This window comes from Eulemur rufifrons, unplaced genomic scaffold (assembly GCF_041146395.1).
Source record: "Eulemur rufifrons isolate Redbay unplaced genomic scaffold, OSU_ERuf_1 scaffold_473, whole genome shotgun sequence".
Classification (NCBI taxonomy): Eukaryota; Metazoa; Chordata; class Mammalia; order Primates; family Lemuridae; genus Eulemur; species Eulemur rufifrons.
This window is the reverse complement of record NW_027183255.1, coordinates 2786-12401: the sequence shown is the minus strand read 5'-3', so window position 1 is coordinate 12401 and position 9616 is coordinate 2786. Positions and strand designations below refer to the sequence as shown.

Genomic DNA, 9616 nt, shown 5'->3' with positions numbered 1-9616 from the left:
TGGTAATCAGGGTGGTAGAATCCATCACACTGTGCACTCCACAGTAACCACTGGGGCCATATAGTTAAAAATCCACGAGCTCTTTGGGCATTATAGGTATGTGGTATCCTGCGGAATTTATTTTGGTTCAAGATTAAAATTCTAAACCAATCTCCCCATAAGTCTGCATTAGTGAATTTTTGGGTCACATACGTAATTATAAAATCGTGTTTTATTTATTTGTATAATTTTCCTTGCCTATAATAACTCAGGAATTCTGTTAAGGAAAGTGATATTAGGTAGGACAGGATTTGGGGCTCTTGATCATATATCAGCAGGTACAAATATATTCCATAAGCATTTTGGGATTTAGCTTACAAAAGGAAAGAGAAGAAAAAACAGGGCCACAGAGGGTTAAAGGGAAAAGTCACTAGAAATCTGAATAAAACCACTGAGTCATCCATCTGGTAGCAGTCAGTGGAAAGGATAAGAGGTTGAAATCAGAAAGTGGTATATTAGGTTTAAAATGTCAGAAGTGGAATGTTTCAAAAATATAGCATGGTCTTACATACAGTCATGGTTGTTTAAGTTCTAGCTTATGCTTTTCAGTCTCTAGTTTTCATGAAGTTGTATAATCTCTTCCCCTTTGAGTGAGGGCTTTACCTAATGACTTGCTTCTAATGAATAAGGCAGGAAAACACAGATGACATGTGACTGACTTCTCTTGTTCTCTCTCTCTTTCTGTTTCATAGGAGCAAGTTGTCATCACATGAGCTATCACGTGGCGATCAACTGTTATCTCAGGTTTAAAGTTAGCAAACACCTGAGGCATAAGATCCCTGTGGGTGAGCTTCCCCAGCCACACCTTGAGATCAACTGCAGCCCCGGCTGACAACTCAATTATATCCTATGACAGACCTTGAACTAGAGACACCCAGTCCAGCTTCGCCCAGATTCCTGATCCACAGAAACTGTGAGTTAATAACTACTGTTTTAAACTACTAAGTTTTTGAGTTACCCTGCAATAGATGAACAAACCAGTTGTATATAGCTCAAGTGGAGTGGAAAGGAAAGAACAGAACTTTTAGGTAAAAATCCTGTGAGGTCATGTTTTTAAAAGATTATCGTCACAGGTTTTAATGATTCTTAAATTAGTGCTAATAGAAAAATAAAAAAAATTCATAAGAAAAATATTCACACTAACCACTAACGTGGAATTCTTGTAAGAACTCATTTAGATATTGAGTGAAATGTTCAGCAAATTGATACATCATATTCAATCAAGAAATATTGGTGATGATCAGGCTGCTGCTGCTGCTGCTTCTGATTTGAAAGGGGTTCAGTGTAATGTTTCTTTCTATCCATCTGAGTTTGAACTCCATCTGAGATAGGCAAGGAATAACAAGGCCAAAAAATTCAGAGTAGAATCTCTATTATTGTCATGGTTTTTATGAGGAAATGTAACATAAATGAGTGGCAAAAACAAGTTTTCTAATACCGAATCTCATAGACAACATGCCTGCCCAGTCACAGATAGCCTGGATCATTTCAGGCACCCTCATGTGTAATCGGCTTCTATAAAATTTGTGCTATAAAGGTCAAGAGCAAAATGCAGGCTCCAGATAATCTGACCTGCAAAACCAGGATAAAAAGAAATGGGCTGAGCTACACATTCATACATACACAGTCCACTGTCAAACTCACTAATAAAACATCACTTATCTTTTCATAAACAAGGAGGAAGGGAGCAAGGGATAAACCAGAAGTGTTTTTTTAATGAAAGATTCTCCATATGAAAGAAAACATTAGGAGTGAGAAATAGTTGCCTAGTCTCCTAACAATGGGTATATTTATTTCTTGTATCCTGTATATAATTAGAATAGGCTTTGTACAATTATCTGTTTAATTAATAATTTAAAAAATAATGAATGAGAAGATAGAATATCATGAATTAAAATAAAAGAAGGGGATACCTCCCGGCTTTTGCTTTAGATGGAAAAACTGGAAAGTGTATTAGTCCCATTCGTATAACAAGTAAAGCCAGTTAACCCATAAGAACATAACTATTCTTGATCTTCTCAGAAACTGAAGTAAAACGACTGTCAATTAGCCTGAAAACTAAGGAAAGACAGGCAACTCTAAGGAGTTACAGGTCACAAGCACTTGCACATTTGTAGTGTGCCATGTGATGTACAAACTCTAAGAAGAATTCAGGTGCTATTTTCAATAATTTTTTTTTAATTATTCTTTGAAGAGATGAGGTCTGACTATGTTGCTTTGGCTGGTCTCAAACTCCTGGTCTCAAGTGATCCTCCCACCTAGGCCTCCCAAAGTGCTGGAATTACAGATGTGAGCCAGTGTACCCGCCCTATTTTCAATAAATTCTTAAAGACAAATGTGGACTCTCAGACCCAAGAGCCATTAGTACTCCTTGGCTCTTCTTCATGGATGTAATTGGGTACTTTTGAGAAAGACTGAAGTCGGGATGAGAGGTCAAAGGATCCCATGTGCAAACCTGGAGGAGGAGAGCAGTACCTGCTGTGGAAAAGGGACACCACCTCAGAAGGACCCTCACTCCTTTCTCTCCTACGGGGCAAAACCTTAAGCCACTGGTAGAAGAGGAGAAATTCCTGTTGCCTTCAGAGCACAAGTGAAGGTCTATTTCAGCCATGGGAAAAGAACAGAAAAACATCTCCTTCTACACCTGAGGAATATGTAAGAACAGTGCATTAGAGATGTCCATGACCCAGGAATGCAGGTGCTGCCTAAGTCTGAGGCTAAACCAGGGCAACAAAACATTTACCCCACCCATCCTCACCCAGAGGCTGTCAAGCACTTAATAGCAAACCACAGCAGCCTACTATTGGAGAGAGTCAAGGGAACAGAATGAGCAATGAGGAATAAGCCCAAAGAAAAGATCCAAAACCAAGGCTGGAGCAACATTGGCTAAAACCCTGAGACAAAACAACTCCTACACTTAGAACAAGATCACCCCAGAGGAATTTGAAGCCACTCTGTGGTGAGAGTAACCATGGCAACAATATAACCAAGCCCAGATAACTCCTAAATAGACTGACTCAACATCCCATAGTAAAGATGTAGCCAAAAAAGAAATGTGCCCGTCTGCAGGCATCAATATGATTTAACTCAGTCTCTGTTGGCTTGCAGAGATATCCAGCTTTCAACCAAAAATCACAAAACACACAGAGAAACAAGAAAAGCAACACATTTTCAATAAAGAAAGTAAGCAACAAAACCAGACTCAGATATTCCCCAGTTGTTGGAACTACCAGAAAGAAAAGTTTTAAAAACTATGAAAAATATTAATACTTTAAAGACTCTAGTAGGAACGGTGGAAAATATACATCAGTAAGATGGGAATTTCAGTATAGAGAGTGACACGCTAAGAATTAAATGGTTACAAAAGTAATCCATGTAACCAAAAACGTTTGTACCCCATAAAACATTGAAATACAAACTAATAATAATAATAATTAAATGGTAATACCTAGCAAGGGAATGTTGTGGCTGTTCAGTTGTGGAGCTCTCCTTGGGGGCTGATACCCTCTGCCCCTAGAGGACCCCATGAAAGGCCTTTGAGGAGGACAGGCTGCAAATCTCTTCCCTCATTTGAGTTTGACCAGAGGTCTTTATTCTTTTATCTTTCTGATAAAATATCAGTTTGAAATTCAGACATAGTTGACCAAAAGAGGAGACATTTCTAACAACCTGTATACTTTGCCCCACCTCTCCCACTGCACATAGTTCTGGAGCTTTTAGCAAGTTTCCCCCAGCTAATACACGTCTCCGGATGAACCAATTTTCTAGGCTGTCTAACAAATCCTCTGGCCATTTTGCCATGGTCAGAGATGGCTTTGGCAACTAAAGCAGGCTGATTAGAGTTTTCACTGATATTTGATATGTAACTTATGGAGTACAGAGGATCTCATTGATCTGGGATCACTAGTTAGAAAGGTTATCAATACTGAATCTCTGAGGCTTTGCCCATGTATGGAAAGTAACTGAGAATGAAATTCCCAGAGGAAAGTAGCACCAACAGAAGAAAAGAATGAAAAAGACACCCCTTTGTATTTTGTCTAGGTTCCTTATTCCTTGAATTGCCAGAAACCTACTAAAAGCCTTGATTTGAATAAAGATTTGAAACAAGTAAGATGCTTCAAATAAAATTAAAGGAAATATAGGGCATATTTTAAAATCTTGAGGAATGTTTAGCAAAACAAAACCACAGTATCCATAAAAAGAGTATATCAAAAGAGTTTACTAAATAAAAATATAAAATTTTAAAATTTCATCAGAAAACAATTAAGAAAAACTATAGGATAAGTGTGAATAGTGGACATAAATGCAACAATGATTTCATTTCCAGAGTAAGTAAAACTTCTAACACATCGCTAATAATGAAAAAGATGACCCCACAGTTAGTAAAATAAGTAAAAAAGCATTTCATGAAAAACATAATATAAATAGCAAGTTAAAATATTTAAAAAAATCTCAATCTCAGTAATACAAAAAATGAAAAGTAAAATTAATGGTATTTTATTGTAGTCAGATTGACCAACTTAAAAAAAGTGTGTAACATTTATTTTGTACATACTTTAACACAGAAATTATCCTCTTTGGCACTTATTTTAAATGATTTTCATATATTTGCACAAAAAAGTTTGACCAAGTTATTTTTATGGAATGTTTATAATAGAAAATATAAGGAACACTTAAATATGTATTAATACATAAATATTAAATCAATTATGTAGTATTTACATTAGGAATTCTGTGCAACAGTTAAAAGAATTAAGCATACATACATGAACTATTCTGGAAATATTTCCAAGTTACCAACTTAAGTGAAAATGAAGAAGCAAAACAACATATTGTTCTCTATGATTTTAGGTTAAAAACACATCTAAGAAAACTTAGGTATAAATATAATATATTGGAGGGCAACAAAAAAGTCCAAGAAATGTAGATGCTCCATTGAAAATAAGAGCTGCACCTAGGGTAAGGCACTTTTATTTTTTTCATGGTGGAAAATGTGCTTTTGCAACTACATAATGTTATTTTATTATTTAATAGAAAGGAATCCAAGTTTTACCTTGACCAACTTGTTGGAAAATGGTAACTTTACCTTTGAAAATGTGTTTATATTATTTTCATTTAGAAAAATGCTTGCAGAATCACAATGATTTGCGCACATTGCAAATTTATAATAGATACAAAATAAATTAATTAATAAAAAATTAAAGAGAAGAATGTCCAGGAGGAAGGAGAGGAGGGAGGGAACTAGATGTCTCCTGAAATAAAATTTTCTCAATTTCTACTTCAAGAATTTTACTTGCAGATGGGTACCCTTGGGCAAACTATCTAAACTGTTCACTTATCAGAATGCTTACCTATATTATGGGAACATGTATAAATATTTAAATATGGTTGATGTAAAATTATTAATGCCAAATTCAAAAATTATAGTAGGGACACATCACCGTTAATGACAAGATGTGTCAAAGACTTATTTTTCTGCTCTATAAGATTTTTTTAAATTATGCAAACAATGGAAACTTACATTAACAGATCAAAAAGAAAAAAAGAAAAATTAATCTCCCTTTTCCAATCTTACCCATATATAATTTTTAATAAATATAATATATCCTTCTTTGTCATAAATGTTACATTGTATGTTTTTGGATAAATATTTAAGCTTTCAAAATACCACTTTTAAGGCCTTTGAAAATTAAAAAATGAAAAATCTTTTTTCTTGCTTTATATTTTCTTGCTTAATACAGAAAAATATATGTATGTATTTTCCTGCATTCACCTAAATGTGTCAAATCTTGACTATATATTTATTTACCTTGCATAAGAACTAGGCAATTTAATGATTTAAAAATTTAATGATTTAGTGCTTGCTTCGGCAGCACATATACTAAAATTGGAACGATACAGAGAAGATTAGCAATTAAAAAAAAATTTAACGATTTAAAAAATAATATTGGCAGAAAGGAGTCCTAGATTGAATTGCCCATTATCTCACAAATAGAAGCTTTGAAGATCTAAACCAGTGGGTCTCAAACAGTAGTTTGAACAAACATGCACTCAGGAACTTCTTAAAAATGCATACCCCTGAACTCAACCCTAAGATTCTGAATCCATAGATCTTGATTATTCCCAGGAATATGCATTCTTACATGTCACCCACTGAAATCTGTACCAACCCCTCTTAGCCCACACTTTATACAAACACCCACTGCAGTAAACTCTCTCTCCCTCGATTTCAGCCTGTGATAAGCTCACCTCATGAGTCAATGAAGTCAATACATCTCCATAAGTTTGTAAGTTACCCATTCAGTGACTTGTGTTTTAAGAAAATGAAGCCCATGAAATACAACTTAATTGTGATAGTTATATAAAAATTCAACATGTAAATGTACAAAGAGTTATAACACATAGCAGTTAGGTACTCAAACAAGATGCAGAGACATTTGTTTTGATAGATGGGCTTCCTTAGAAGCTTTTTAGATTTGGAAAACAAGGTTTACTTTTAAGTAGAGACAAGGCATATGGTTTAGCAGAACATCCATTATTAACCCGATAGTGGACAGTGTAATTTACTGCCCATAATGTTAACTATAATAGCTCCTTATACAAGCCAGGCTGAATGTTTGCTACTTAAATTGTCAGTAACAGTTAGATTACACAGTTAAAATACTACTTTTTTGATAATTCCAATACTTTACTCTTTACATTAACATCTGGTAAACATCAAAATGATATTAAAGTGGGATTACGTGATTAAGAAATTTAAGTTAGAGAAGTCTCTCTAAAAGCAAGTAATTATATGCATTATTTCATGAAGATGTGCAATAAAAATGCCACCTTCAGAGAAAATTGTTGAATAAAATGTTTTCATTCAAATGGAAAAATAAAGTATAAAGCCCAAAATATCAAAGATTACCTTATTTAGAACAGAATATACACACTATTATAGAATAAAAATCTGAACAATACTGAGTCATGAATTCATAATATCAGTATGTTGGGAAATTCATGGTATAAAACAATATTAAACAAAAGTACCAAAAAAAAAGAATAGAAAAAAAATAAAATAAAACTCCAGTGGTGATTTAAGATAACTCGATGTAGAATGAGGATATACCGTGTTCTAAAGTAATGAGACAGAGGTGTTGGGTAGAAATAAAGAAAGAAGGTCTGTTTCTGTATCAAAAATGGGATGAAAATGCATGGCAGATATATTTCTCTTCACAGTTTTGCTTAATGTCACACAAAGCTAGATGCCCTTGTGTTAACTTAAACACTAATTAAAACGATAATATGGAAAAATCACAGAGCATTCTCGTTAGAAAATTGAGGAGTTTGGTCTAGTTTATCTGAAAGGATTTCTTCAGTTGTAAAAGGTGTAACATTTTCAATAACATTAACTGCATCTTAATAGATTGGATCTTATAAACACAATCCAACATTATTTCCATGTATTTTCTATTTATGTAATTTGCAAACATTTAACAGTTATTTTAATAGCATATTAAATTCCAAGAAATGAAAGATAACCAATTGATGATTTATAAAATATTGTTTCATTTTAGTATTCTAAATAAACTCTATTTTATAATACATCTCACAAAAAAAAAACAAACGACATATTTTCAAAGGAAATACATCTATTGGAAGCAACTGTTGAAATAGATTATAAATATTATAAATTATCATCTAATATTAATAATAGTTCTGTCAGAGCTAAATTGAAATATACCTTTGATCAACTGACAATTAAAAACACTTTGCCAAAAATATTATCACTGAAATATGACTCACCAATTTTAAATGACATTAAATTCACTTTAATAACTCAATCATGAAAAGGGGATATAGATATTAATCATCACAGCTGGTAACATCACACACAAAAAGACAGCCAGAAACAATTTCCCATCTGATGGAGAAACATAATACCACTTATGAAGTAGTGCCACCCCAAATGTTAAGCCAGAATCTGATGAAACCTCCAGATCCAATTACCCATTTATGGAAATACAGAAACCAGAAAAATGTGCCCACTGATAGTATAAAGATGTAATAAAAAAAAAAATACAGACTACAACTTTCTACAAAAGAAAGGATTTGTTTTTTTCAACAAATAAATGGCAAGAAAAAAATAGATGGAGAAACTTGCAGATGAGACACCGTGTGTGTGTTTGCATGTATGCATATGTATGTGTGTTTGTGTACACATATGATGTATATCACTTAGTTATCATAGGTTTAATTTATTTGGCTTTCCATTCAAGTAAACAAAATGAAAATAATGGAAATTTTAAGACAATTGGAAAAATATGGACACACTGAATATTTTATGGCATAAATTATTTTTTAGTATATGATAATGGCATTGTATATTTTTCAAAAAAATTCTTATATTTTGGAGATACACATAAAATTTTTATAGAAGAAAAGACATGGCTTCTGGGAGTAAGGATATAGAGAATACATCCTTAGAGATGAGTTAATGATTATTGAAGCTACGTGGTGATTATACAAGGAATCATATCATCTTCTTTTGCATTTGTTTGAATTTTATCATAATAAAATCTTAAAATCATTTTAAAACACCTATTTATAGATAAACCATCAAAGAGAAGTTTATTAATGAGTTTTATCTTTTCATGAAGTAGTTTGATTGACTTTTATTATTTTCAAAAGATTAATTTATGTTGTTACTTTTAATAGGGAAAATGAAAAAACTTTATATTCTTTCAAATGTGTAATTAAAGATCTTCACTTGTTAGATTGACGTTGCTATTAAGGATTGCATTTTATTATCTATTAACTACTTTCACTATTAGCATTGCTATTCTGATTAAAGGATTTATAGATATTAACATGATAAAGACAGAAGATAAATGGAGATTCTAGAAGAATAATTTATTTCTTTGGTCTTCTTATCTCAAATTTCTGCTATTCTCAGAATTATGCTATTTTTCTCTCCGCAAAATGGAATGTGTTATATATTTGAAGTGACAGCAGTATGAATTTATTGATTTCAATAATGTTTATAATGAGAAAGCAGTATCTCAGTGAAACACCTATTTGAAGATATAAGGAAAATGAATTCTAGGCAGATGAGGGAGCAAATAAAAAGGCTCTGAGTTCAAAACAGGACTGAACTATTTAAATAAATGCAATAAATTCAGTTGTTCTGAAATGGTACAAGCCAAGGGAAGAGTGGGTTGAGGTAAGTTTGTTAGCAGAAGCCATGTAAAATAACTCATATTAAGAAATAAACAAATGTGAGAGAGCTAGAGCTTGTTGAGGAATGGAGAGACGTGCTCTGGCTGCTGGTGAGAAATAAACGTTGGGAAGTGGAGTTTAGGAAGGTTTCAGGAAGGAAAGGGAAATGTTCAGGCAGGTGGCGGTAGACGAGCCAGTGTAAACCAATGTAAAGGTCCTCAAATGATCCAGGAAAAGGCTGGCAGAGGGAGCGAAAAGTGGTCAGATATAGGATACATTCAAGAGCTATAGTAGATACGTTTTGAGATTGGAGAGCATAAAGGAAGAATAAGGAAACCACATTCCCTCCTCTTACCTCCTCCCACCCAAGCAGTTG

General features: G+C 33.3%; 1 pseudogene; it reads left to right on the top strand.

Annotated features, from left to right (window-relative positions):
• The first annotated feature begins 5896 nt into the window (after nucleotides 1-5896).
• Nucleotides 5897-5988, top strand: LOC138380468 (U6 spliceosomal RNA; annotated as a pseudogene).
• Nucleotides 5989-9616: the final 3628 nt, after the last annotated feature.